The following is a 6,000-nucleotide window of genomic DNA, read 5'->3' as shown; positions in this document are numbered from 1 at the left end:
AACTGGGGAGCACCCAGCTTCATATAATCGGTCATCTTGACCTTGCTCCCTCCAGATGAGGTAGGTTTGGGTACTTGTGTTTCCGGGACAGTAGATACTGGTGGTGGTGGAGGTACAACATCCCCTGGGGTAGGGTTTGCTGTACTGGTAAAGGGAGGTGGAGGTGGGTACATGGGGTACTGAGAGTATGGTGGGTAGTAAGGTGGGTATGGCATATGTGGAGGATAAGGGCTAAAACTGGGGTAATCCGATGTACCTCCCATCGAATACCCTGGATGGTGTGAATAGGGTGGGTAGTGATGTGGCTGGACATAACTCGAGGCCTGAGTGCCTCCTTCTGATTCTCCCATGCCCTCTTCCGGCATGCTCACACCAAGACTGCCATCCCTCCTCTGATCTACCTCCATATCCTCAGACATTCCTCCCTGCACTGTTCCCCTTACTGATCTGCTTCTACCCAGATCCAAAGACCTTCTAGGGTCTCTAGCTACTCTGTCTCTGTTGGACCTACTGGACATTGCCCTAGGCAAAGCTGAAGGACGGGCATCAGTGCCCTCGTCCTGAGGTGGTATTCCAGTCAATCGTGCAGATCGACGGGTTCCTCTCATCCTGTTTTCTGAGAAACAGTAAACATCACATAAACATCAGCATTAACTGGTTCATGTCGGCAAGCATGAACCTCACAGCTACATTACACACATAGCATATCATCATGGCATATCATACAATCATAGCAAGATAGGACTCTACATCCTATCCTAGTGGACATGATTTTTGCCTATTGTGCTTGACCTTCTATAACATCTATGAGCCCGACACTCTAGGTCCGACCATATGAACCTAGGGCTCTGATACCACTCTGTAACGACCCGGAAATCCGACCCGTTACCGGCGCTAGGATCCAGATCGGCTTAAGGCCGCCGGGACCCGTAGCAAGCCTACATACATCCTGTGTACCTGTTTAATCCCATACATGATCAACAAACATACATAAGAATAAAAACTTTTCTTTTCCTTCATACACCAAACTCAACCTGTGCATGCACTGTATTCATCATATACATAAACATTAGTCCCTCTGTGGGATTTCATCAAAGCCTCAATGGCAATATATAATCTGTGTTGAGTTGGTTCACATATACATCATAAAAAAAAGATCATGTACATACCAAGGGATTAACACATACTATGGTCAAGCACAACTCTATCCTCAATAACATAGTTACATAACATAGCTGTTCAAACTTTACATTACATTCTTATCACATGTCATGTCCACATACTCTAGCTATTACATACATATAACTTGACTTCACTCTAGCCGACTTCTTGATCTCTCCTGTACCTGCAACTTTGGGGATAAGGGGAGTGGGGTGAGCTAAAAGCCCAGTGAGCAGAAACTAAAAACATTTGTTTTAATTCCTCCATTTTTAGGTACATTATTATTCATTTTATTTATTATCAAATAACTTTTATTTTCTTTCTTTATCTTATTCATGCTTTCATGTATGCGTCATAACACAAACATTTCACAACAAGGATGAACTTGTCACCATTAAGCCCCTATCCTTCTTATTTATACATGCCGGGGGCGTAGAGCCGTAGCAGGCACACCCGGACTTCCATCATCAATCATAGTGCCAGGGGCGTAGAGCCGTAACAGGCACACCTGGACTCACATAGGCTATCATGTCATACGAGGGCTAATGGATCATTCAATGTTCATCCACATCAACAACAAATTATGCAATGCAACATATTCGTGCATTCTAATGCAAGCAACCTAATATTGCATGGCATAATGATGCATGGGCAATGCTTTATGATTCATTCATTTATTTATTTATTCATTCACTTTAAAGCTTAAGAGGTTGTTCCACTCACCTGGTACCTGAAGCTTGACAACGAACTCTGAACAACTATCTCACAACCGGGGGTCTCGGTTCCTCGGGTCCGAACCTACACAGGTGGACTCAAATGAGGCACCAAACATACATGGACGTGACTCTGAAAAGCTCCCCAAAAACCCCCTAAAACATCCTGAAAACATCACATGAAAACATGCAAGAAATGGCTGAACAGGGCACTTTCGGCGGCAGGTTCGGCGGCCGAAAGTCCCTCTGCAGCCGAAAGTCATGCAGGTTCGGCGGCACTTTCGGCGGCCGAACCTCCCAGACAGAGACGAACCTTGAGTTTCGGGGGCAGGCTTCGGCAGCCGAAACTGCCTCCACAAGGGGGTTCGGCGGCCGAAAGTCACTTTCGGCGGCCGAACCTGAGTTTCTGCCGAAGGGCAGAAACTTGGCTCCCTTGTGTCCACAGCCTCCAAAACATCTCAAAACCTGCATAAACTTGATTCTACTCATGCATACACATCATACCAGTCCTAGGGGCCTCAAACAAACACATACCCCATCTACAACACTTCAAACACACATCAAGCAAGCCACATTGTTCAAAAATCACATAAACCTAACATATGCTCAACTAACTCTAACATGCTTCTCTACCCCTTAAAACTTCATGAAACTCATTTAAAACATACATTGAGCTTAAGATCGGCTCTTACCTCTTGAAGATCGAGAAAGAGACGACTCAACTCGGAGATCCAAGCACGAGAGCTCCTGAGTTTCCAAAGCTCCAAAACTTGCCTTTAAAGCTTAAAACTTGCAATGTGGGTTTAAAACTCAAGAAAGATGGAGGAGATCTAGTGAAAGAACACAAGATTTGAGGAGAGGGAGATCGGAAGCTTGTTGTGGCCGAAAATGGGAGAAAACCTCGCCCATTTCGGCTAAGGGTCCCTTTTATAGTGACTGGCCAGGCCACGTTCGGGGGCCGAAGGTGCCTCCGCATGCATGCAAGGTTCGGCGGCCGAACTTGGAGTTCGGCGGCCGAACCTGCATTTCCCTCACTCAAAACTTTCGGGCGCCTAAAGTCCCTCCGAAAGCATGCATGTTCGGCGGCCGAACCTCAAAGTTCGGCGGCCGAACCTGGGTTTTCCTCCAAAGATTTTTCATGCAAAAACTCATTTAATTCTTATTTAAAAACATGAAATACATGAAAACATTTCATAAAATCATGGTTTTACCCTTCTAGAGGTTTCCGACATCCGAGGTCCCACCGGACGGTAGGGATTCCGATACCGGAGTCTAGCCGGGTATTACAGTCCTCCCTCACGGTGATGCACTTGTGAGAACTTTTATTTGGCCATGAGGTCTCTTTTCTACTCGACAACAAAGGTAGGACTAAATTTGTCCTCTTTAATTACACATTATTATCTAATCCCTTTTAAGGCAGCTACCTCCTATATGTTCACAATATTTGTTAGCACCAACTTGTCAAGTCCCACATCACGAGGACCCTCACTCAATAATCCACAAAATATTTCAGAATAAATGAATAACTATATAAAGTAAGGTAAGAATGATATCAGGAAACACAAAAAAACATTATACTCATCTGATGTGAGAGGGTTACCTCTCATTAAATTCCTTTCTGTCGTACTGAATTATCATTAAGGATCTCCATCTCTCATCATTACCTTGAGCACCACCCTCCGTTGACCAGTTCAATGGTCCTCACTTCTGTCAGTTTTCACTTATCCCCCTTCTTCCTTTTGTCATAGGACGAGTGAATTATTTGCTTTCACAACGTTGTTGCTCCCAACGGTATTTGATGCAACTCTTGCCCAACGTTACCATACATTCCTCTGAAAGAATGAACATGTGCTCAACAATCATAGTTGGTTGGCACTTCTCAGACATTATCCCACACTCTGTCTGGTACTTGTTGTTTTCTTTTCATCCCCTCTGGACTCCCATCTATTCCTCTTTTTTCGACTCATTTTCATCCTCGCAAAACTTAGTCTTGGTTTCTTTTTCCTTTTTAGGGTACGCCCTTCCTATTTGGTGCTCTTTTTATACTCTTGTAAAGGATATGTTTTTGAGAGATGAGGCAACTACCACCTTTGATCTATCACCATCTTATCCATACCAGTGTTTCATATGAGTTTCCCAAGAACTTTTCTTCTGCACCAACAACACCGCACCACATAGTAAGAGTTGAAGGAGCACTAGCTTGCTCCCTGGTTACACACCAGGATCAAGTAATTTATAAAAGAATATCATAACAGTTGATAACCACAGTACTCCTTTCCCACAACTTACTCCATTTATTATATATATATATATATATATATATATATATATATATTTTCCACTTACGCACGGCTAGACAATACTTCTTCGAATGTTACTTTTCGTTGAGTTTACCCTTGCACCACTTTATGCTGGATAGCCACTAGTTTCTTCTTCACTACTTTTGACTACCTCTCCTTTATCAAGGAATAATTGTTGGTCGAAATAGAGATAATTTGTGTCATTCTGGGAGATGCCACAACAATTAACGTCCCAGGTTCACTAAAAAGAAATTGTGAAGTCCATCTTACTTTTTGATGTCCTCGATTAAGCGAGTTTGTCAAAGGACATGCTCAACTTAATCCCCACACTCAAGTTGCCTGCTTAGTTTTTATTTCCTCATATCATCCACTTCAGTTTTATTCGTGATTCTCACAACTGTGTAAACAGTGCACGAATCTTGTATTCGTGCTCGCTTTGTAGACTTTGAAGATCTTCTCCTCCACCCCATGTCCCTTATTTGACACAACACTCGCAGACCATTTCCATCATGCTTGATCCCTTTATGCAAATAATACTATCTTAGGCGGGGAGGAACAAGAAAGTACAAACAACCTAGAGTTGACAACTCTATGATTTATACCTAATGTTCCCTCCCCCCTTACTCACCATGTCCCTCAAGACCTTCGACACATTTCCGCACCAGCAACTTGTAGAATCATATGGCTTTCTTCATAGAGAACACTTCATACTACTTAGTTATGCCACTTCCATGTCCTCTTGTTTACCACCTTTCAGACTGCTCCCCCACTTATTGCTTTGGCCCATCTTCCTAGGCGGCTATCAATAAGATATTAGAGTTGAATATTCCTTCAACTCCTTGGTAATAGAACCAAATCAATATTGGTCGTCCTTTACGGTACACCATAATCCTGCAGGTTCTGACCTTCTTCAGGAAGGTTTTAAGCTCAGTTATGTCTCTTGAATTGTTGTCACAATCCGCTTACTCTATTAAAATCAAGTGCCACACCCTCTTGTGTTTTCCATAGATGCTGAAAAGTTCCTTTATGTACTTTCCTTATGAACACCTTATTGGAGTTTACCAACTCTCTTGAATAGCAAATGTTACATTCTTGTAGTAAAACTGGAGCTTATCATTTCATATCCCCCTTTTCTCATCTATAGAGTGAACCCTCTCTATTCATGGGACTTTACCCTTTCATTTTTTTTTGAATAGATTTAGCTTTATAGCTCGATCCCATAAACGTTGTTCTTTATATGTCTGCACAGTCACCATTCCCAATAATATTAATGAATAAGTTCATATTGAAGAGAAAATTATTTACCTCCATTTCACAACAAGGATTGAAGTTCTAAGATTCCACCTGTGCCTACTTCATAGGCATTAGCTCGTAATTCACGCCATTGGTAATTGTTCCTCTGGTTCACTTCTGAATTATTGCTCATAGTCTTTCCTATGTCATATTTAATATTATTGCACCATTCCTGCAAGTAAAACAAAATACATGAGAGGCCTCTGCCTCAATTTTATCTCGGAAGGCCTCTTGTCTCAATCCGACTCAGAAGGCCTCTTGCCTCAATTTTGTCTCAGGAGGCCTCTTGCCTCAATTTGACTTAGAAGGCCTCTTGCCTCAATTTTATCTCAGGAGGCCTCTTGCCTCAATTTGACTCTGGAGGCCTCTTGCCTCAATTTTGGGTGGAATGGTCTCGGGATTCTCAGATGGCCTCAAGCTCTATTGGCTCATCCTCCCCCTTATCACCATACCTTGAGGCCATTACCCCCTCTCCAAGGGTCACAAAAGGGGAGTATGTAGCACCCAGTCACTACCCTCTCCCAGAAAATATT

Source organism: Manihot esculenta, chromosome 11, assembly GCF_001659605.2.
Source record: "Manihot esculenta cultivar AM560-2 chromosome 11, M.esculenta_v8, whole genome shotgun sequence".
In the NCBI taxonomy this organism is placed as follows: Eukaryota; Viridiplantae; Streptophyta; class Magnoliopsida; order Malpighiales; family Euphorbiaceae; genus Manihot; species Manihot esculenta.
The sequence above is the reverse complement of the archived record's forward strand: the minus strand, read 5'-3'. Positions refer to the sequence as shown.